This window comes from Hyaena hyaena, unplaced genomic scaffold (assembly GCF_003009895.1).
Source record: "Hyaena hyaena isolate Hyena2069 unplaced genomic scaffold, ASM300989v1 scaffold_69, whole genome shotgun sequence".
NCBI lineage: Eukaryota > Metazoa > Chordata > Mammalia > Carnivora > Hyaenidae > Hyaena > Hyaena hyaena.
In genome coordinates this window covers 1,624,146-1,647,110 of record NW_024080702.1, presented here as the reverse complement: position 1 = coordinate 1,647,110, position 22,965 = coordinate 1,624,146, and the positions used below count along the sequence as shown (strand labels likewise).

Below are 22,965 nucleotides of genomic sequence, written 5' to 3'. Positions count from 1 at the left end.
ACAACGGGCCACCAAAGTCTGGGAGGAAGATGTTTACAACCTCCAGAGACAAGAAAGCTGAGCCTTCCTGACATCAATGCACATGCACACGCCCGTTCAGTGACACTCACAAGCTGTCCTGGGAGGGGACACGTGGGCTGCCGGAGAACACTTTCCGTCTCGTTGGTCCCCAGCGCCTTCCGCAGCACTAACGGGGCACCAGGCCTGTCTGTGGCAGGGACGGCATGTGATGTACACATCTTTACGTACGTGCTCGGGGGTCATAGGTGCTCAGTGAGACAGACTGGAGATTTCCGGATGGTGTGAGTCAGTGAGATTAGTAACCCTTAAACATGTTCATTCTCTCATCGAAAACAAGACAGAAAACAAATAATTTGAGGACTCTTGAGTTTTTCTAGGTCAGAAATGCCATAAAAACAGCTTATTTTTAGTAGCACAGTTTTGTTTCCAGTAAATGTCAGGAGGGATTGAAGTATGTGGAATTTTTTTTTTTTAATGAGGAGGATTAAAAAAAAAAGACATGTGAGCAAAAATTAAGAGTATTCTGTTATTGGAAAAATATTTAATTGGCTTTCTCCTAAGCCGCAGTTTGAACTTTATTAACAGAACTGCTGAAAATTGGAGTTGGGGTGAAATGTCTTTTTACTGTCTTTAGGAGTGGGGGTGGGGGGAGGGAACGTTCCTTGATTAAATTAGCGGCTTGCACAGGAACGAAGGCGGGACACCACCTTGGTGATTCTGGTCCCTTTAGTTACGTGTGGGGGGTACCCTGTTGGCATTGTCTCCTTTTCTGATGATTAACAACCGCCCCGTCGTTCTAGTCTCTCATGTTCAAAGAAGGAGCTACAGTGTACACAGCAAATACACAACCAGTGAGTTACTGCCGCACTTTTTTTTTTGGAGAGCGAGAAAGAGTGAGCAGGGGAGAGAAGGAGAAGAAGAGAGAGAGACTCTGAAGCAGGCTCCACATTTAGCACGGAGCCCAGGACAGCGTGTGAGTGTCATCGAATGGATTGGGCGCGTTTACTCCTCGTAAGCGCAGCCCACACGCGATCCTTCACACCATGGGCCCTGACCACGTCCGGGAGTGGGCTCCACTGTCCCCCAGCTCTGTCCCCGAACAGAGCCCGCGAGCACATGGTCCCTGCGCCCAGGCAGACGTGCAGCCAGCGAGGGGAGTCTTGAGAATACAGAAGCACAGTTAAACCACAGAAGTGACATCTGTGACCCAGGAAACAACCAGCCACAGAGCCAACGGCATCTGCTGCCCATGGTCCATTCCAGGAACCAGAACACAATCTGCACTGAGGGCTTTCCAGGCTACAAGGGGCTTTCACATACGTAACTGTGCGTCACAGACACGGAGCAGAGGTGCTCCCTCTGAAAAGCGAAGCTGTTCATGGCTCACACAGCAACAGGGAGCGGAGGGGCCCAACCCTGAGTCAAGACTTCCGCCTGCCACCAGCAGCCATCCACCCCGTCTTAACACGTGGTGATTTTACCAGCCTCAACTCTAACCGCAGCCACAGATACACCGAGAGCCCATTTCTCTGGCCGAGCCGGTTTCTTCCACCTCCACAGTGCGAGTTACTCCTACAACATTTGCCACTGCAAACACGGAAAACTGTCCACGGGTTTGTGTTACTGACTTGTATTAATGAAAGCAGTGGGAAAAAACCGCAACGGTAACATATTCATGAAATATATAATTTCACAGGATATTTCTTCTTTGCTTCTAGCTTTTAATAATGAAAATACTGAGAGCTCATGGGAAGGCGTGTAGAATACACAATCACAAGTTAAAGCTCTAACAGTTTTCAGAGCAGACTAGGGAGAGGCCCCAGCAGGTTTTTTTTTCTTTAAGTTTATTTATTTATTTGGAGAGAAAGTGAGCACAAGTGGGGGAGGGGCCGTGAGGAGGAGACAGAGAATCCCAAGCAGGCTCTGTGCCATCAGCACAGATCCTGATGTGGGGCTCAAACCCACGGACCGCGAGATAATGACCTGAGCCAAAACCAAGAGTCTGACAGGAACCGACCGAGCCCCCCAGGCGCCCCGAGGCCCCCGAGTTTTACGCCCTCCTGCCCAGCCTCAAACCGAGGAGAGATCTCGGATCCATTTTCACTCCTACTTCGCGGGGAGTCAGGCTCTGTCGAGGGCCAGGTCAAGCAGGACTCACAAAGCAAATGCCAGAGAGGACCCGGTGCCAGCGCCCGGCAGCACCAGCGCGTGGGGAAGGGACGGCATGGCACGTGGGGGTAAGGACACCCTCGCGGGACGTCAGCTCTTGGCCCCAACAGGTGGATAACGTCCCGGCCTGAAAACCAAATGCGGAAGAGCACACACACCTTCATCTCAGCTGACACAGATGACTCTGAAAACTCATTCCAGTATCGCCTGGAGATTAACTGTCCAAGCTCGCCCGGCCCGCGGCCTCCTTCCCCTCACCAGTTCTGCAGGAGGAACAGAGTCTGACTGCAGATACGCCACAGGCGGCGGGGGGGGGGGGGGCCCCCAAGCCGGGTACTGGTGAGCACATGCTCTGGAGGTGGCCGTGGGCACCGTCACCATCCATGGAGTAGGTGAGAGTCCGAGTAACAGCCCAGGAGGAGCAGGATCTGGGAGGAACTTCACCAGAGAGACCCCGCGAGCCGGCCGTGGCTCTGCCTGCCCGACAGCAGGGACCTGGCCCTCAGCCCCGCGCTGCAGGAAGACCCCACCTCCTCCCCGGCTGTGCTCATGCTGGCCAGCCTGGGCCATCGTCCCCACCGCGAGTCCCCCCCTCAATCTTCTCCATCCTTCACTGAGAAATCCGGTGCCACCTTCCTGCGAAAGCCGCCCAGGCCTGCACCCTCCGCCCCCCGCAAGCGGCCTCGTCCCCCATCTATCTGCATTGGTCGGTCCTACCTCTGCACTGGGGGGCAGGACCCCGTGGGGGGGGGGGACAGGATGGCGGCCCCTCCTTTCTCACCGGGGAGCCCCAGATGGTCACAGCTGGAAGACACCTCAGCTGCGGGGGGCGGGGGTGTGGGGGGGGTGTGGACAGCTGTCCATCTGTCACTGGCTCATCTGCCAGCCCCCACTCCCGACCAGAGCGGGTCCTGGGGGCAGGGAGCCCGAGTCTGACGGCGTCAGGTAACACGGGCCACTAAGTGTGCGCGGGGCTCCTGCTGAAAAGTGAGCACACGTGTTTCAAAGATCCATTTTTAGAGCCGCATCTCAATCAGTGAAAGGGAAGCGTAGTGAATGAGTAATCGACTTCCTGTATGAGTAACTGGGGCGCAGCGAGCAGGAAGTTTGGGTGTGTTTTACAGAAGCCACGGAAGGCGGGCTTCCCCTTGCGTTTGAAGCGAGGCTTCTGCCGGACGGCGCTGGTCCTAAAGAAACCCCCCCCACAAGGTCCAGACTGTCACCAACTTGTCAGCAGAGGGTCCCGGGGCAGCCCCCTCGGCAGGGGGAGCTCCCGTCCCCCCCCACCCTCCATAAGGGACAGAAACGAGGGAAGGGCTGGCACCCAGGATGAGAGGCGGGTGACCAGAGGGGACAAGTGAAGGTTTGCCTCACGTTCTCCAACGGGGGGCTGGGAAGGAGGCGCCGCAGCAGCTCAGGGCTTACACGCACAGGCCTCCGCGTGGACAAGCCTCAGCCGCGGCCCTGCTAAGAACTTTCTCTCGGGGCCCTGCTTACATCCAACTCACTCCCTTCAGTGTGGCAGGGGCGACAGACCCTCCACCCAGCGGTAAGGACAGGCAAGCCGGGTGGCCAGGTCCCAGGTGGGGCCTCAGTGAGCAGCAGGAGCTATGTTGCTGTGGGTACTTATGCCTAAGTACCCCCAGCAGGCAGGCCGAGGAGGGCAGCGGCTCTGGGCTCACAGTGCAGGAGCTGGGGCGACACCTGCAGGCACGGGACAGACGCAGGGGAGGGGCCGGGAGGGCTCCGGTGCCCGCCGTGCCCAGAAGGTGCTGCAGGCGGGTTTGGGCGGCGGGGATGGGGCCTGCCGTGGAGCGAGAGCGCGATGCCCTACCCCAGCGTGAGGCCCGGGCGCAGGCTTCAGCCCGCATGGTCACTGCCACTCTTCCCCCGGAGCTGGGAGGCCGCAGAACCGCGGGCCCGGAGAGATCCTGGCACCCGTTCAGTATACGACGAGCACTGTGGCCGGAGCGGGGCACGTTTCAGTCCCTGGGGGAGAGGAGACACGGCTGGCCGCACGGGCAGGGCCCTGCAACAAGACCTCACGCACGGCTATGAGCCCCTCCGAGAGGAGAAGGTGGCTCCCTTCCAGAAAAATCTCACAGGCACGCTGTCTCCTCAAGGACCAGATAACCAAAGCTTGTGGGGGAGGGGCCACCCGGGACCCCAGCCCCTCACCTGCCCTCTTCACCCGGCTGGAGATCACCGAGCACTCTCTAAAGCAGCACCTGTAGGTGATGGCCCCTGAACACAAGTGTCTTGTGTCCCTGCCTGCAGGTACGCACACACTGGGCGACTGCTTTCGTCTACTGTGGTTTCTATTACAGAAGATAAAGAAAAATACGAAGAAATAGAGGCCGCCGGAGATCATCCCTCTTCTACAGGCCCATGTGACACAGCGGTGCACACGTGCTAACACACAAGCACGCAGTTTGTGCCCGGCCGCTTCCATTTAACGTCGTGCTATGCGATTCTCCACCATGAGCCTGTAACGACCACACCACTCAGCGAGCCGTCTCCTGCTGATGCATTTCAGTGGGTTCCAAATTTCCACTTAAAAAATGAAGTGCTGTGCTGACCACCACGTAGGAACACCTCTTCCTACAGCCTCGAGAGGAGCAGGGGCCACAGGAGGGCTTGGGGCACAGCCCTCCACCCCCCACTGCCCGAGCCAGCGCCTCCCACAGCCGCCCTCCACATCTGCCTTCCCCCTGTGCCCTCCCAACATCCCCTCCCCCCCAAAACACAGCCTTCTGGATCCATCTTCACCCCTCGCTGGCCTAGGATCCAGGCTCCCAGCCTGGAGAACAATGGACTCGCTGACCAGTTCATCTCCTCTGTCTGGCCCCAGGCTGCAGGCAGTAGCCCCGGCCATGCACGGACCCTGCCCTTCAGGTGCACAGGGTTCTCAAGAGAGCAGGAACGGGACTGGGGTCTGAGCCCAGATTCCAGGCCTGAAGATCTACAGGACGGTGCTCACAGCGCACTCCCTCCACCTCCCTGTTCGCAGGGCTGCTGCCGGCCTCACCCGGCCCCCTGCCACAGTCCATCATCTCTGCCCTCCCTGCGGCCCTGCCCAGCAGGTCAGAGGCCTCCTGGCCACTGGCACGCCATCACTTCACGGCTCAGGTCCCCCACACAGCAAGCCAGGCCTTGGGGTGCCCTGGGCTCTGTCAAATACCACGCTGAGTGCCCTCCAGGACACGTGGCCATCAGCCCCAGCACCCGGCCAGGAGCCGTGCGCACGCCCGCTGGGAGAACCCAGGAGGCCAGGCCCTACAGGAATGAGGCACTACTCCCCACGCCTCAGCACCCCGACCCCAGCTCCACCTCCTTCCCCACTGGTTTACACCAGACTTCTGTTTTCTTTTTTCATGTCCTGCCTTCTTGAGAAACAAGCGAGCTTCGAGGCCCCTCTGCACCCCAGGACACGCGGCCACACGCAGCAAGCGTGGAAGGCAGGTTCGGAGGGCAGCGTGTGTCAGCCTCCCTGCCCTCTGCCTCGGCCTTCATCTGGGCCGCTGGTCTGGCTTCCTGAGGCCTGAGTCCGGCCACCAGTGGTCCCAGGACCGGTCGTGACCAGGCCAAGTGCCCTGGGCCAGCACCCCGATGGTGAGCACGCACCCCCGAGGTCTCAGGATCCACACGGCCAATGCAGAGGGTCAGTGAGAGTGGACGGATCTCCAGGACATGGAGCACATCTTCCGTTATGAACACGGACACGAACCACATCACCTGTGACACGTGGAGACGGGGACGCTCGTGTCACATAGAGGCCACTACCGACACCACAGAGCAAGTTCAAACTCACTGCTACTTCAAAATCATGATGCTTATTACGGCCGCTGCTAGACCTGTTAGGGAATGTGAAGACAGCTGTTTCCATATTTTGATAGCTGTGTTTCCACCTGACCGGCTTTCCTGGTCATTCTACAGATTTCGTTCTGTGCCTTGAAAAACACTCTTCTAGAAAGGGATCCACCCATAACCTTCACCAGACTGACAAAGAGGTTCGTGACCCCGAATGCCTGCGAGCCGCCTGCTCTAAGGGGACAGGGGGCCCCGTCTCTGAGAGAAGACGTGTCTGTGGCCGTGGCGGTGGGCGGGCCTGCGGGCCTGCAGACGGGGAGGGTCCTGCTGACGGCGCTGCGCCCGGCGGCCCGAGAACTGGGCTCTCTGTCTCCATGGCCGCCCCGGCGCCGCGTCCGTCCCTGACGTGATGTGAGCTCACAATTTACTGGTTGCCATGACAACCAGCTCACAGGCCGCCAGCCAGGCAGGGGCTCCGAGCTGGGAATCGGAAACCAGACACCCTGCTACGGCCTCACAGCACAGCCTCGTGTTTGAAACTGAGGCCGAGCTGTGTCCCAGGGCCAAAGCTACGTGGGGGCTCAGGACCTCACGGCTCTGCTTGTTCACCTGGGGGTACGAGGGGGGAAGGACGGAGTCGTCCCCGGCAAGGCTGTCTGGCGGCCAGCATGGAAAGCAAGCAGGGACAAGCATGACTGTTCAGAGAAGCCCTTCATTTCTGCTATTTTCTAAAGGCCTAAGCGCCTGGAACAGAATTTGCAAAAACCCTGCGTGACCCATTAGGCAGATGAGGGCTCGCTGCAGCCGCGGCCCCCCTCCCCCCCAGCCCGTCTGGCTCACGCCACCAGGCCAAGAGCAACATCCCCAACCACAGATGACACATAATAAATAGCAGAATTTGGGGCCGGAAGTCACCGTGGAAACAGAGGGGAGAGAGTCACTCACCCTTCCTCTGCCCCAACCTGCTCTGAGTCACAGACCGACCGAGGTCTGGAGGCTCTGCGTGGGGGTGGGGGCGGGGAGAAAAGACACTGGGGGGGGGGCTGAGACTTCTTGCCCTGCCACAGCCCCCCCACCCCCCCGAGACGGTGTTCCTCCCATTTACATCGTATGTATTAGGAGTATAGCACTTCCAGAAACAAAAAGACCCGTGTGACCCTTCGCTCCTGGGGGACTTAAATGTTCGTCTAGAAAAATCTATATCACAGAGTCACTAAATAAATACAGAGTCTGGCTCTTCAATTAAGCAGCTTTGGTTACTGGCAAGCGAACCAAAGGCTCGGACTCCTGTTAGCCGAGCTATGTCTCCATGTGCACTCGCCGTGGGGCTGCCCAGGGCACTGGAGGGAGTCTGGCCCATGGGGACCAGGGTATTTAAAGACTTGCCACCAAATACCACGAAGCTATCATACAGAACCTTGAAGTGAGCACGAGCACCCGACATCATGTAGTCTCTATTTTCCTCTTAGAATTCCGCGTGCACGACGTGGGGCCTTGGCCAGAAACTATGGAGGCAAAAGAAAGTGACAAAAATAGCTCAAGGCCGCCCAGCCCTTCTGAGCCACAACGTGGGCCAAGCCGACCCAGGCGTCAGCCCCCTCAGGCTTCTGGACAGCTCCTGAGAGGCAACAGGAGCTCAGGCCAAGGGTCCCGGCCAGGCGGTGGCTGAGCAGGGCCGCGCCACCACCCGCGGGGCCGGGGGTCTCCCGCACAGCCTGCTTTCACCCCAGGCTAGCAAAGGACGGACGGGCTCTGACAGTCGCTGGGCACAGCCCGGAACGCAGATGCCGTGGGACCAGCCCTTCCTGCCGCCCCCAGGACAGAGGGCGGCGGATCCACCTGTTGCCCACACGGCGGGTCCCACGTAGGGCCGCCCCGGCCAACTGAGCTACGTTCCACACAGTCACGGCAGCCTTCCTGGTGAAATGAATGGAGGCATTCTCAGAATGAAGCGCTGAGAATGCAGACAGGAACATCTGCTGCTGTCAGCTGGGGGTAAAATAAAACGACACACTCTCTGCACAACTGCAGTGTTAGACCCGGGCGACCTACTAGCCAGCTGTGAGCAAAAACAAAAACAAAACCGGGCCTCGGCCAAGCTCCCAGGGAGATGCGTTTTCCTCTGGCCCAACGCCGAGACGAGGTACTTGTGTGCGGACAGCCCAGTGGGGCACCACGGCCGAGAAGAGCCCGGCTGGGACGCGGTCCGGGTTGCGTGCACACCTTGTCAGTGCCCTGGCGCCAGGCCCCCTCCCCCCGACCTGCGCGGGTGGGGGCGTCCCTGAGGTGGGCGGAGGCTGGCAGGGGTGCGGGGTCACTGCCCAGGCCGCCGGAACCAGGTGTCTGTGCCTGGGACTCCGCTGGCCCCGCTAGGTGGACAGCCCAGAGGGCAGTGGGCTCAGGACACCCCAAGGTCGATGCAGACCCTGACAGGGGGTCCCCCGGGAAGTGACCCCTTCCCTTCCTCCAGCAGGAAGATGTGTCCACACCCTAGGGAGGCACTCGCTTCCACTCCTGTCCCTCGGGCACGTGTGCCCACCGCCTCCCCCCGAGTGAGGATGAGGAGGGCGAGGACCCAGCCGAAAACCTGGGCAGCTCGCAGACAAGGTGGCGGAGGGACGGCCCTGCAAGGAAGGCAGCCAACCAAAGAGTCACAGAGCTTCTCCAGAAATGTGCCACCTTCAGGGCGCCTGGGGGCTCCGTCGTTAAGCGTCCGACCGGCTCAGGTCATGATCTCACGTTAGGGGGTTCGAGCCCCGCGTTGGGCCCTGTGCTGCCAGCTCGGAGCCCGGAGCCTGTTCCAGATTCTGTGTCTCCCTCTCTCTCTGACCCTCCCCTGCTCACGCTCTCTCTCAGGCATAAATAAAACATTAAAAAAAATTCAAAAAGAAATGTGTCACCTTCACATGGGCTACAGTCCCTGTAAGTCTTCATTTCTTCCTCTCAGTAAAAACCCTCTGGGAAATTCCAATCTGTCGCAGGCTGGATCTTGGCAATACCCAAGGAAACGGCCCCGAGAGGCAACCCCGGGTGGGGGTGGGGGGTCGCTTTGGGGGCGAGGGCACACGGCGCTGGGCAAGGCAGGTGCTCCCGGGTGACCGTGTGGCCCTGGCCGGTGCCCAGGGCCGGGGGAGGGGAGGCGAGCCAAGTCGGCAGGAGGATTGCCACGAAAATGCCTCGCTCGGCTTCTGTGGTTGAACGGGTAACAGTCTAAAAATATTTTAACCTCGTTTTAGTGAGCAACACGGCGTGCACAGAATGTGTGACACATACGTACACTTGAGGATTAAGTACAAAACACACATGCAACTACCCTCACGCCAGTGACTAACAAGATGATTCTTTATTTTCACTGCAAACTCCAAGAACCTCACCCACAAAAGATTTTTTTAAATAGACTCCTGTGAAACTCCAACCATCAGTTAAAGGACTGTTTCTCTGAGAAATGGTCCCCGAGCCACCCCTGTGATCCGTAAAAAGAAAATTTTCCTGTAAAAATTGTTTTAATAAACGTTGCCCACACATCAGAGATGTCCCCTCTGCCCCGCCGTCTTTGGCCAACGACACTACAGATGCCGTGTCATAAATACAAGCAGGAGTGGAGGAAACACTTGTGAGACGTGAATCACCCCAGTGCCCACTGCCATCCTGCTCCGTGGACACGTGGTTCTTCCAAGAGCTTGTCAGGACATTTGGCCACGCGACCTGAGCACTTTACAAAAGCCCTGAGAGGGGCGCCTGGGGGGCTCAGTCGGTTAAGCCTCCGGCTTCGGCTCAGGTCATGGTCTCACGGTTCAGGAGTTCGAGCCCCACGTCGGGCTCCGTGCTGACAGCTCGGAGCCTGGAGCTGCTTCCGATTCGGTCTCCCTCTCTCTCTGTGCCCCTCCCCCACTCACACTCTGCCTCTCTCTCAAAAATAAACATACATTTAAAAAAATTAAAACACCACCAAACCCTGAGAACACATGAAAACTGCCCCGTGTGTGTGTGTCTCCTCACCAGCTGTGACTCTACGTATTCTGTGATGCTCTGACCAGTCACTGCCTCTCCCGCCAGCTCGTGCACATCACCGGGCAGGGCTTGTGTCTGCTGCTGGCCAAGCGTGGAAGGAACGAATCAACAGGTGAATTAAACAACAGCTCGGTGTCCACACTCACTCTAGGTAGAAACACCTCCACTGATCTGTAACTCGACGCCAAGTGCCTTACGGGAAAAACACGAAGCATCCACGTGAGGACTGTCACTCCGTCTTCTACAAGCCGTCTCCACCATCTCAGCTAAAGACGCTGTGTTGATCAGCTAAAGACGCTGTGTTGATCAAGCATCTACTCCGCTCTGGACGCCACTCCAGGCACCTCATCTGTCCACACATCCACCGTCTCGGACACGAGCTGTCCTCACTTCACGGACAGGAAGCAGGGCGCCCTGGAGGGTGACCCGGCGCCAGGCCAGCGAACCGCGGGGCAAAGACTGTGTCCAGCTGAGCCCTCTGCCGACGTGGTCACCCCTACGGAAGTGTTCACACGGCAGCTCTCATACTTTGGGAACATCCTGTTCTCCCAAGAACCTAAATCCTTCTATCACCCCAAACATACGAGAGTCCAACCTACCCTCTGCCTGTTCCCATCCCTCCTAAGCAGAAAGATCGGAGCTGTGTGCTCTTTGACCACCATGAATCCATCCCGGTTACCAAGGCCAGGTCTCAGCACCAACAGAAGACCCGTAACTACCCCTCCTACTGTGCCTATGAGTTTAATCTCTCCCCCAACACCGTGGGAAGGACCAGGTGCCCCCGGTTTACTGCTGGGACACCGGGAAGGTAAGGGACAGACCAAGCGGACTTGGCACGGGTCCGGCTATCAGCACATGGGCTCTGCCACCAGGCCGAGCGGCCTCAAGTCCTTCTGAGAAAGTGGACAGTGGGTATGTTTAAGCCAAACACATGTTTCAAAAGAAAGAAGTGAGCTGACAGTGCATGGTAAGGCGGGCCTCCAAGTTCGTTCTGTTAGCACAGGAGAGCGCAGGGACAGCTGCCACCAAACTGAGGTCTGACTGTGTGCCCAGCTGCAGGCCACGCGCCTCATATACACCAGCCCTGTCCGATTCCGCCCATGCAGTGCTCCCTGAGCACCTACTGTGTCCCTGTCCCCAGGGAGCTCACTTCAGAAGTAGGCAGGAGGAAAACCATGTCAGGAGCGGCCATGAGGACAATTCAGGGTGGGCTAAGGTGACATTTCAGTCGTGGGACAGGAGAGAAGGGAATGAAGGGAAAGTTAAGATGAGCTCCCTTGCATCTTATTACCAAATAAATTCCAAACAGATACAAACTGTAAATAGGTAACATTTCTAAATGAAACAAAGACATCCAAAGAAATACTTTAAAATTGAACAATCTTTTATAATTCCGGAGCGGGAATGTTCTCTTTCTTGGAGCCAAAATGCAGAGGTCACAGGAAACGAGTCTGACCACATGGGATTTTTAAAGCTTCTCTGATCTGCCCAAGAAATTCAGAAAATGTTGTGACATAATAAACCTGAGAACATAAGCCTGGCGAGACGGTTTATATAAATTCGTTACGATTTTAAACTCTGACGGGAGAACACGGAAAGCGCGTGTGTACAGCAAACACGAGCCACCAAACAGAAAGCATATTCAGCCCTCGTTCAAAAAAATGCAAATTGAAATCCTAAGTAATTTTTTTGCCTACCTGGCATTTATAAGAGCTGGGGAAAATGATCACTCTTATTATATCAGCTAGCTGGTCTTGAAGGTGTATTTTAGAATCTGGTTAAAATCACATGCCCTTTGATGAAGTAACTCAAGACGCAGGCTTTTACCCTAAAACACGCAGACACATGCGCACAAGTCCTACGTCCTTACCCCAGAACTCGTCACGCTCACCTAACAAACGACAAACGACAATGTCATCAGCAGGAAGTCTGTTAAATACACCAGTGCAATTATGTACTGACACTGCACACGTGCAACTATTACGAGGAAGGAGATCCACGCTCTGTGAAGTGGGAGAAAGTTCCAAAATGATGTGTGATGCAATCCCATCTGCCCCATCTTACACACGCGTGTGCACACATGTGGTGTAGGGACGGGACACTTGTGGAAGGCTCATAAAACAGAAGGTCAACAGTGAGGATTTCTGAGTGGCCACATGACAAGTGATCTTTCTGCTCTTTATGCCTCAATTCTCTTAAGTAGACATATTTTTTATTAGAAAAACAATAATAGGGGCATCTGGGTGGCTCAGTTGGTTGATTGTCTGACTTCCACCTAGATCATGAACTCACAAGTTTGTGGGTTCAAGCCCTGCATCAGGCTCTGTGCTGACAGCTCAGAGCCCTGGAGCCTGTTTCAGATTCTGTGTCTCCCTCTCTCTCTGTCTCTCCCCCATCTGTGTGTGTGTGTTCTCTCTCTCTCTCTCTCAAAAATAAACATTAAACTTAAAAAAAAAAAGGAAAACAATAATAAAGCAATTTTTTAAAAACCTACAAAGGGGCGCCTGGGTGGCTTAGTGGGTTGGGCGTCCCACTTTCGCTTAGGTCATGATCTCGCGGTTCGTGGGTTCGGGCCCCGCGTCGGGCTCTGTGCTGACTGCCAGCTCAGAGCCTGGAGCCTGTTTCAGTCTGTGACTCCCTCTCTCTCTGACCCTCCCCTGCTCACACTGTGTCTCTCTCTCTCTCCTAGAAATAAAAAAAAAAAACAAAAAAAAACAAAAAAAAAAACCTACAAAGGCAATTTTGAACAAATTTTGGAAGGAGGATAAATGGGTGTTTACTCTTCTATTTTTCTCTGTTTGACATTTTCCAAGTTCAACAAGAACTCAGAAGGGATAAGCATAGTCAGTACCCCACCTAACAGACAACCAGAGAGACTGAAAAAGTTGCCCAATTCGAGATGTGAGGTGGGTGTGTGCAGATTCCCACGTATATTTGAAGCCCCTCGTCCACGGCCACACAGATGCAAACAGGCGGGGCCCGTCTTGGAGGAGACGGCTCCGGCGTCCAGAAGATGCGCGGCCACCAGGCCACTGGCCAGGGCCGGCAAGTGTGGCACTGACCACACTGGCGGCCATGAGGAGCCCCGTGGTGCCCGCCAGGGCCTGGGACCTGCGCAGGGATGTGAGCCCTCACGTCGTGGCCCAGAGCCCCCCGTTCTCTTCTGCATGACTGCAAGTAAGTGTATTATTTCAAATTCAAGATTAAAGCCACGATTTGGGTTTTATATCCTAGATAACGGGAACTCTTGCTGAAAGTGCACTTAAAAAAAAAATCTAGGCGACCAATTTCCGCTCATTTATGACCGTGCCCCGTGCTCCACCTCCTCCTTCCCCCCTTCAGGCTACAGGGCTGAGCCTGTTTTGAGGTGGCACGAACCCACCTCACTACGCGCTCCTTCCAGCAGGCACAGCGGGGGTCCCGAGGCCACGCGCACGCTGCCCCTCCCGATGCCGCGGCATCTACGCTGCTGCCGCACAGACAGCCCCACGATCCAGCTAGAGCCGTGACCGCCAAACACAGGGAGCCACCAACATTTTATTCATTTTGTAACAGAATGCATAATGTTGAGAGCGCATCTCACTGCAGGGCAAGCACCTTCTGTACACATGCGCCCGTGCACCAGGCATGACCTGGGTGTGCTGGGAGCTGCGGGTGGTGGGTGTGGCTGCCCACCGCCCCCCCCCCGCCCCCGTCGCTATTCTGGAAGGAAGGCTTGGCCACAGGACGGCTGTGTGAGCCAAGGCACTTTCCAGGGGAGCTCACCCCTGCCTTCGAGCCCTAACTTGGGTCACAGACTAAGAACAACCAGCAGGCGGGTTATGTCGAATCCACGGAAACCTGACCCGTCAGTATCGGTGTGTGAGGACGGATGAAATTTAGGAGACAAGGAATTAGGAAGAGAAAAATGATTTCAAAAATGAAAAAAACACATTCTAGTTCTGTCCCACAGGGCTGCCGAGTGAAGGCTTTGCTTCTTGCCTGTCGTGAAAAGAATAAATGTCTATTTTTACCAGCGAGGCAGTGAAACCCATGTCTCCCTCGTCGGCTAACACAACCCGTGTCACTCAGAACCAAGGCTCTGCGTCACGGGCCCGACGGGGGTCTGCCAGGTGAGCAGGTGCCCAGGCTGCACACTGCACGAGTTATTCTACGGGGTCCATCGTGGAAGGGAAGGGCCGGGAGGACCGACGGCCCCACAGAGCAGCTCAGTCGCTCACAGCGGCAGCGCGGGCGCGAAGGGGACACACACAACAGCCCCCAAGCCTTTGCGGAGGACAAAGTCAGGGGCTTTGTCAGACATTTTGAAGCCATCACACCCCAAAGAAGTATGTTACACGGGGGCCCCGGTGGCTCAGTCGGCTGAGCGTCCGCCTCTTGATTTTGGCTCAGGTGGTGATTTCAAGGTTCCCGTGTTCAAGCTCTGTGTTGGGCTTTGTCTTAACAGCAAGGCGTCTATTTGAGGCTCTCCTTCTCCTTCTGCCCCTTTCCTACTTGCGTGCTCTCTTTCTCTCTCAAAATAAACATTAGAAGGAGGAGGAAGAGGAAGAGGAGGTCGTCTTAACAAGGGCAGCAGGACTCAGTAGAATCTGCTGGTTTAGGGTCAGTCACCAAGAAGGGTGCCACTGCCAACCTAGAAGGACCACGGCTTCAATCCTGACGACCGGGCGTGACCTTACATTTCCTTCTGTTGGACCCAATCGCTTTGCTAGAATTCCCTCCAGGACAATCCCCGGTCCTTCCCCGTTCCCGGCCAGGCCTGAGCGCCGTCCCAGGAGAGCACGGCCATCTCCCCGTTCGAGTGAGACGCTATGCCCTCCGCACACGGGCCACACCGCGAGCCGCAGCGCGCCCCCGACGTGGCTTCCCCACTCCTGCTCCCTCCCCAGCCCATCCGTCGTCTGTCCTGGAAACGCTGCAGTGCCCAGAGCCATCTGGAGCCCCTGCCATCTGACGGGACGATCTTTCGGACGTGGCGGGCGCACAACACCCACCCGACCGCGCTATTTCTCCGGCGTCTCTGCTCCTGTGTCCAACCAGAGCAACAGGGCGACGCGCCACATTCTCCAACTTACGTCCTGCCTGGGGACGCCTCTATCACGTGTGCACACTGCCAACGCCAGCAGCCCATCGGCCTTGGATTTCAGAGGTTTGGGGCCAAGCTGCAGGCCCTCCCACACACCCCCAGGCTCACTCGAGTTGCCCGCCCCCCACCCGCCCGGGAAGCTGCGTGGCCAGCCGGGGCTGGCGCATCTGTCCACACTCACAGGGATCTAAATTCACACTACGTATGCAGTCCCGGCGGCCGTCTAGCCAAGATATTTAACTCACACCTTGGAGTGGCCCAAGCATCTAAAACCTATTTTGAAACTACTGAAGTTATATGGCGTGCACACAGACGTCCCTTATGTTGTGTGAAGATCAAGACCCTCTTGTGAGCCACAAAGCAAAAGTAAACAGACAAAAGCCCGTGGCTACCTAGAAGAGACTTCTCGGCCCTAATAAAAGTTACCCAATAAAAATCTCCTGAAAACATCACTCTCACCAAAGAGGTACTAGAAGGATTCCTTCTGAGGTCAGAACCCAACAGTGAGGCTTGAAATCACCACCTCAACCACTTTTCAGCACCAAGTGCAGTAACAAAAGGAGAAGAAACAAACACCAGGCCCGGAAACACCGCGAAGCTGCTGCGTGGAGACACGGGCGCCTACGTGAGGCTACGCGGACCCACAGGCAACGGCTAGAGCTGAAGGAAGGCAGCAAGCTTGCTGAAAACGAGTCATAAAGTCCACTGCATCCCCCCACCCGAGCAGCTCCTGGTTAGGAGCTACTTTTACAAAGATGCTGCTTAGAAACAACAGAACCTGCAGGTACAGAGGAGCGACGGGGCTAAAATCCGCTCCAAAGATATTTCAATTAATTAGCCTTGCGCTCGGCGGTAGGCTCCGCCATCTGGCATCGTGTTAACGCGTGTTCTCTCTTCAGACCCCTGCAGCACGCTGATACGTCAGCCTCACAGGGGCTTAAAGACCCAAGAAATGTAGACTTGTTCACAGAGAAAGGAAACCAGGTTCTGGGTGGCTACTGCCTGCTAGAATTCTGTGAGAAGGTGCGGCATGTGACTCTTACTAATGATATCGCCATTCCCCAGCAACACCTTCCGATTACTAATAATCCAAGTGCCAGGTGCCCAGACAAACGGCACCTCGCCTTTCCTGTAAGGTTCACAACACGCCCGGTAAGGCACGGAGTACCGCCACCTTGCAGAAGGGACAGAGACGGACACGGGTGAAGTGACTTGTCCGAGGTCGCACAGTCGCAGAGCCGGGACCCGGACTCCGGCGTCTGTTTCCCAAGTCTGAACTCTTCCCAGGAAGCAAGCCACAGGCCTCCTGTGGCTCCTTGGCTGGCACAGGATGGTTGGGAAGGCTCTGGAAGGGTAAGGAGCTCCCAGCTGCTACAACGTGTGACGGCAGACAGCTGACCGCACGCACACGAGGGGACTGTCATGAAGGACAACGCAGTGCCTGACGGCCATCCTGAGCCACACCGCCCGTTATGAGACTCTGCCTCTCAACCTGAAGCAGGTCCTAACTGCTTTCGAAGGACAGCTCAGCGGCGGTTTTAAAGCAGCCCAGTTCCTTCCACCTTGAGAGCTGGGGTCCACGTCCCCTCCCCTGGAGCCTGGGCACGCTTGGTACAGCTTCGACCAGCAGAGCACGGGAGAAATGGAAACGATGCCGGGGATTCGTGAGGCGGGGTCAGGAGAGGCCGCACAGCTCCCATCCGGCTCCCTGGGAATGCCCGCTTTCCAGATACTTCCTCCTGACACGCCTCCTCGAAGAGCTCAGCCCAAGCCACACAGAGAGGCCACGCGGGCGCCCTGGCCAGCGGGCTCTGCTAAAGCGGCCTTGGGGTCAACCCAGCCCGGCTGTCAGACGTGCGAGTGGAGAGGGCTGAGGGCTCCAGATGCTCCCAGCCCAGAGCCACTCGCTCCCTCCAGGGAGAGGGGGAAGGAGCAGAGAGCACACCCCCGCCCGAATTCCTGACGCAGAGAACCCCTGAGCACGGCAGCGGAGGCTTCACCGCTCGGCCTGCAGGGCTCGTCCCATGGCTGCAGGTAACCGCACAAACACAGTTTTTACAGCGCCCACCGACCTGGCCTGGTCACAGTGCTGTCCCCCCAATTCAGTGGACTGCTCAGATGTCCAGCTGCCGGTCAGTCCTGTCGCGACAAACAAGGCCACACGATGGGGGCCTGGGCGACTCGGTCGGATGAGCCTCCGACTTCGGCTCCGGTCATGACCTCATGGCTTGTTTCAAACCCCGTACCAGGCTTCCTCTGCATGTCCCTGCCCTTCCCCTGCTTGCTCTCTCTCTCATTCCCACTCTCTCAAAAATAAACACACCATTAAAAAAATAATAAAAAATAAGATAAAGAAAGAAGTTCACATGAGGACCTCTTAAATATGCATGTTGCTGAGGAAGGCTCAACGGGGAGCCCTCTGTCCATCGTGTCCCCACTCAAGGACGTGGAGGAAACTAGCAGACAGCCCAGCGCACGGAGGGGCATCTTACTGCAAAGCCCCCAGAATAAATGGGCTTTCTGATGCCCTGCGGGGCTCACAGGCAGGGAACACCTCTGAGGTCAGAAAGAAATCAAAAGGAGGAGTTGATCACTGAGCACAAGTGGGTTCCCCTGTGATCCAGGGCTGATGCAGTGCTGGTCTGAACACAGGCCCTGCGCACGATGAATACCCTGTGCTGCTGAGGGGTCCCATGCGGCCTTAGACACAGCCGGCCTCCGTGGCCCTCCGTGCACTCTGGCAGCCTGCAGGGTCCCAGGGCCAAGCATCCGGCACCCTTCCCACCCCCTCCGCCAGCCTCCAACTCACTGGCTCGGGTAACAGCTGTCGGAAGAGAGCTCCTGGGGCGTCTGGGGCGACTCCAAAGGTTGGGCGCCCGACCCCTGATTTCAGCTCAGGTCATGATCTTGCTGTTCATGGGATCAGCCCCACGTCAGGCTCTGTGCTGACAGTGCAGAGCCTGCTTGGAACTCTCTCTCCCTCTCTCTGCCCTTCCCTGTGCATGCGCTCTCTTAATAAATGGAAGGAAGGGAGGGAGGGAGGAAGGGAGGAAGGAAGGGAGGAAGGAAGGAAGGAAGGGAGGAAGGAAGGAAAGAAGAAGAAAGAAAGAAAACAAGCAGAGAGAGAGCTGCCCCAGGCCCGCACCTCCGTGAGCATCTGTCGTTGGGGAGAAGTATGGTGTCCTCGCCGGGCCCAGCCCTCCACCTGCAGACCAGGCCCAAATCAGGGACGAGGCTCCAGCCCCCCTCCCCGCCCCCCGTTGTGACCCTCTGCTCTCAACCAGGCTGTTCCCAACAGCCCCCAGACTTGCTGCACTTACTCCCACCTTCAACTAAACGAGACAGAGACAGAGATCCTGGAGAGGAAAACATACATCGGCTAGAAAGCAGCTCCGATTAGACAGAAGCGGACTTGGACCGCGAGGCACCCCCGAGAGAGGAACAGCCTCGCGGAAGCACTGAAACAAAACAACCCCCAACTTACGAGTGTGCGCAGGGAGAAACCCTGGAGAACGGACACAAAGATGTTCACGGGTAAAAAGTGAGCCCCGACCGACCCCGGGGAAAAAGCAGTCTTTGGATCCCGCTCTCCCCCAACCACCGATCTACTGGGGTGTTCACTCCTCACCGTCCCCAGCTCTGCAGCTGGGCCGGGGTCCCCACCACACGCATGGAGCTGCTGCCCCCAGGTCGTCGCATCCCTGGGTCAGACCTCGGCCCCCTGAGCCCACCTGACGGTGGGCGGGCCGGCTCCCCCTGCCTCCCTGCCTCTTGGCCCTGGACCTGCTCCCCAGCTCTGCCCCTTCCACCCACCTACCCAACCACCCGCAGCGCGCGCTTGGTGAGCTCCCCCGGCCACCTGGCTTCCGGCACTCTCTACACCCCAACCCCCGCCGGATGCCTCTCCTGTCCACGCGCCCCAGGAACCCCTCAGCGCCTCCAGCTGGACGTCCAGCACGCAGCATAGACTCGATTGTGTCCCACGTCGACTCCTGCCCTCCCTCAGGCTTGCTCATCCCTGCCCCCCGGCCCGCCCTCTCCCCCTGCGCCTGAGTCGGCCACACTGGGTGCAACTATCCTCCCATCATTGCTGCTACTCACTCCCCAAATCAGGCGGATCCCCCTCCTCCAAACCCACCTGACAGAGTCACCAAGCCCCTGCACCCCCCCCCCCCCACATACACACAGTCTTCATCTCAATCAAGAGGCCACCGCTCAGGCCACCATGCTGGCGCACCCCTGACCCTCTCCCTCCCGTCTAGCCCTGACGAAACCTTCCTGCTTCCACCTCCGCGGCGCCACGCCTGGGACCTGGAGCCCGCCAGCTTCCCCTCCCAACCCGCAGGACTACTCTGCAATTCCTAAGTGGTCCCCCCGCCTCACTCAGTGTCCACACAGCGGCCAGAGGCTGGCGGTGTGTCACTCTGCTAAGGCCCCAGCTCCCCGCAGCACCCCAGCTCCGGCAGAGGCCCCGGCTCCCCAGCTCCCGCTCTCCCCTCCGGCCCTGCTCCTCCTCAGCGGCTCGAGTTCGGGTCTGTGATCAAGGGCCGCCTCCTCGCCACGGGCGGCATCGCCCGGCCGCTCCTGAACCGCCCGGGGCCTGGCCTCCTGTGGGCGAGGGTGTGCTCGGCCGTCTCCCGCGGCGTTTCCCACGGAGGCTGCACCGGGCCAAGCACCAAACCCACGTGGCCCTGGAGAATCACACGGGAAAGAGAAACTTCTCGGTTCCTGCGGAGCGTGAGTGGTTCTGAGTCTGCCTTAAGGGCTTCCTGCCCTGGACGCGGCATCGCTCTGCAGCCGCTCTTCCTACGAGGAACACTTCAGAGTCCCCGTTTTTAATCAAAGCAGGAGAGGTTACAAATAAACATCACGAAGGGAAAGGCTTCAGCTTCTGTTTCTTTTTTTTTTTGTGATCAACGCGGGTTCCTGCTACTCATGAAAATGCTCCCAGCCCGCGCGCCTGCGGGGGCCTGTCTGCAACGCGGCCGCTGTCCGAGGAAAGAAACACGCTTCCTCTCCGCGCCAGTCTATTTAGCGATCAAGCGCTTCATCTCAGACTTCGTTGTAAGGATGCTCCCGTGTTTACCTTAATTACAATCCCCGTATTTTGTGAAAAGTAATGTTATTTTATATAAAACAAGGCACACGTTCAATAGCAAATATCATGGGGTAGTTACCAAAAAAAAAAAAAGAAAAAGAAAAAAACCAAAAACAACCCAAACAAACCTCGAACAAGTCCCAGAAGGCTCCCGACACCAAGAAAAGCATCTGAAAAGCCTAAGTGACACGAGCTTCAGCTTTGTTTTGAGTCAGTCTCCCTGCACGCTCCAGCGAGGCTCCTGAACGTGCTCACCTCTGTGGCTCGCTCCAACTCGACGGAGCCCCCTCCCTCGGAAGGAACACAATTCCCCGAGGGGACACTTGAAAGCAAATTTGCCAATGACAGACGTCAGAAAATTCCCTCAACTGGTACAGCCAGACATCTGAAATGTCACTTCTAAACACTGGCATCTCACAATGGTACAATTTATTATTTTTTTTGTTCATAATAATTAATTAGGAGTAAATTTGTTGAAAATCCAGCAGATAAAACCTCCAGGACTGTGGGGCCCCTTTAATCAAGTTTTCCATAAGAGAGACAAGCCCACAACTTGACGTAAATAGAAACGTGCTCTGTGTTCTTTAAAGGAATGGAAAGAAATTCGTGATCCCTGCACATCTGCCAGGGCTGTAGCAGGACGCTTCTGTCGTTAAATGACACAGCGGTGGCACTTTGCCCCCCAGGTCAGGCTCCAGTCATTGGCTGGATCTCGTTCATCTTGACGTAAGGTGGGCGGGGGGGCCACTTTCCCCAGCACCCGCTGCAGCTTGGTGAGGACCGGAGACGAGGTCTCCCGGGTCCTGGGGGATGCCATTTAGCATAAGGCGGGACCCCAGTGTCACGTCAACCAAAGACACACACCTCCAAATGGAAGTCCACCAGCACCTTCAAGCTCAGAGTGGAGTCTGGAAATCTGGGTTCAGGAAGGAGTACACGTAAAATGATCCAGGACCAGTTTTTTTTGGCTTTTGGGCTTCTTTTTTGTTCTGTTTTTTTGGTAATCATATGAGAATTCACACGACATGAAACGTACCACCTTAACCATTTAACAGTGTACGATTCAGCAGCTTTAGTGCATTCACGGTGCTGTGCGGCCATCACCACTGTCTGGTTTCGGGACCCTGTCACCACCCCAAGGAGAAACCACACCCACTCAGCAGTCCCTCCCGCCCCCATACCCAGGCAACCCGCGCTCTGCTTTCCAGTCTCTCTGGATTTGTGTGCCCTGGCGTCTCACAGACTCACACACCTGTGTTTCTGGGCTCACCCCTGCTGCAGCTTTCACAGCCTCTGCAAGGCAGCCCACTCCCGGAACCGGCTCCCAGTCACACGGCTGCGGCAGGTGGCCGGCCACAGACTCAGGGGTACGGCCCGCCCGGGCCGGTGAAGGCGAGCGAAGCATCCGCGGCCATCTGGGGCTTTCAAGAGAACTCTGCGCTCGCGCCCCCTCTTCTAGGACTCCCGCGTCGGGGGGGGGGGGTGCGGAAGGGTGAGACCGCGTGCAGTCTTGCCGAGGGAGCTCAGCCATCCGGGCCACCAGAGCACTGGCCAGACCTGCCCCCGTTGCCAGCCCACAGGGGCCCAGAGGCACACCCCGTGGGCCCGGAGCACATGCCGTTTGACAACAGAGTGCTGGGGGCACTCGGCAAACGATGCAACGGAAAGCCCATGTCCCTAAAACCACCTGAGTGACCTACGCACGCTCTACACTGCAGGCAATGGCTTCTAGCTAGGACTTGGCTTCCCGGAACCTGAAGGTCACGCAAGCTGGACCGCACAGCTGCCCATATGTACAAACACTAACGCAGACACGCCAGCAATACAAAGGCAGCTGTGAGGCCCGGGGGGACCTGAGCCCTGGCCGTCCATCTGACATTAGGGGGCAGCCACGGCTCGGGGTCCTGGTAGGTGAGCCCGCGTTTAGAGAGTCCTTGTTTGCTGGGGACACACGCCGAAGCACGTGTGATGCATGATGACACGTCGGGCGTTTCGGTAAGGAACCAAAGCCGGCCGCGCATCAGGACTCCTGGAGGCGGAGAGCGGGGCGCTCTGGGGACCCTCAGACTTTGCGCCTACACACACTAGCAAGTAAGAAACGCATCTGAAAGTCTGGCACTGACAGACGGAACGGCACACGCTGCTCTGTGGGCACCAGTGGACTGAGCTGCCCGCGGTGCACGGAGCCAAGGCCCTGCGGTCACCTCCTCTGGCCGCTTTCCCCGATGGTGGGACTCGCACAGGAACACGAGTGACGACACACGTGGCTGAGGAAGCGCAGTGAGAGGAACCTCTGGAGAAAGGGGGGACGCGAGGGGCTGGCTCGGGGCCTCTGCGGCGGCCGGGGAACCTCACGGCTCTCGTGGGAGGTGACCAGCAGGCTCACCAGGGTTCTCGGGGAACGGACAGGCCAACGAACTCCCGTGACGTGAGACAGGGTCAAAACTGTTTGCCCCACTCTGCTATTAACCTTCCACGCCTTCGCGTTGTGAAATACACTGGATACGGCCGATACTACAAGTAACGCGGATGCTTCTCCTGATTATACACTGATGGGCTCGCGGCAGGAAATCCACAACTCAGGAGGGCTCACCAGTCTCCGTGCCGACAGAGAGAAACACCACCAGCGTGCAGCGTCTTTCCAAACGTCAACTCCATCTCGACTTGTCTAAAACCAGCAGGCAGATCCCAAACTCTCAACAGGGGCTCAGTGAGGCTCCCCGGCGGGGCTCCCAACACCAGGGCCCTCGCGCTCAGGCTCCCCCACACC

At 57.2% G+C, this 22,965-nt stretch overlaps 1 protein-coding gene and 1 long non-coding RNA gene across 4 annotated transcripts in view; both read right to left on the bottom strand.

The window, feature by feature from the left end:
• The window catches only part of AGO2 (argonaute RISC catalytic component 2), a 100,584-nt gene that overhangs the window by 53,150 nt on the left and 24,469 nt on the right, over positions 1–22,965 (bottom strand). The window lies entirely within an intron of this gene.
• On the bottom strand, positions 7,238–7,915 carry LOC120232329. The gene is made up of 2 exons (XR_005528541.1): positions 7,840–7,915; positions 7,238–7,505 (listed from the first exon to the last, which is right to left on the bottom strand). It is a non-coding gene; the product is annotated as an uncharacterized LOC120232329 (long non-coding RNA).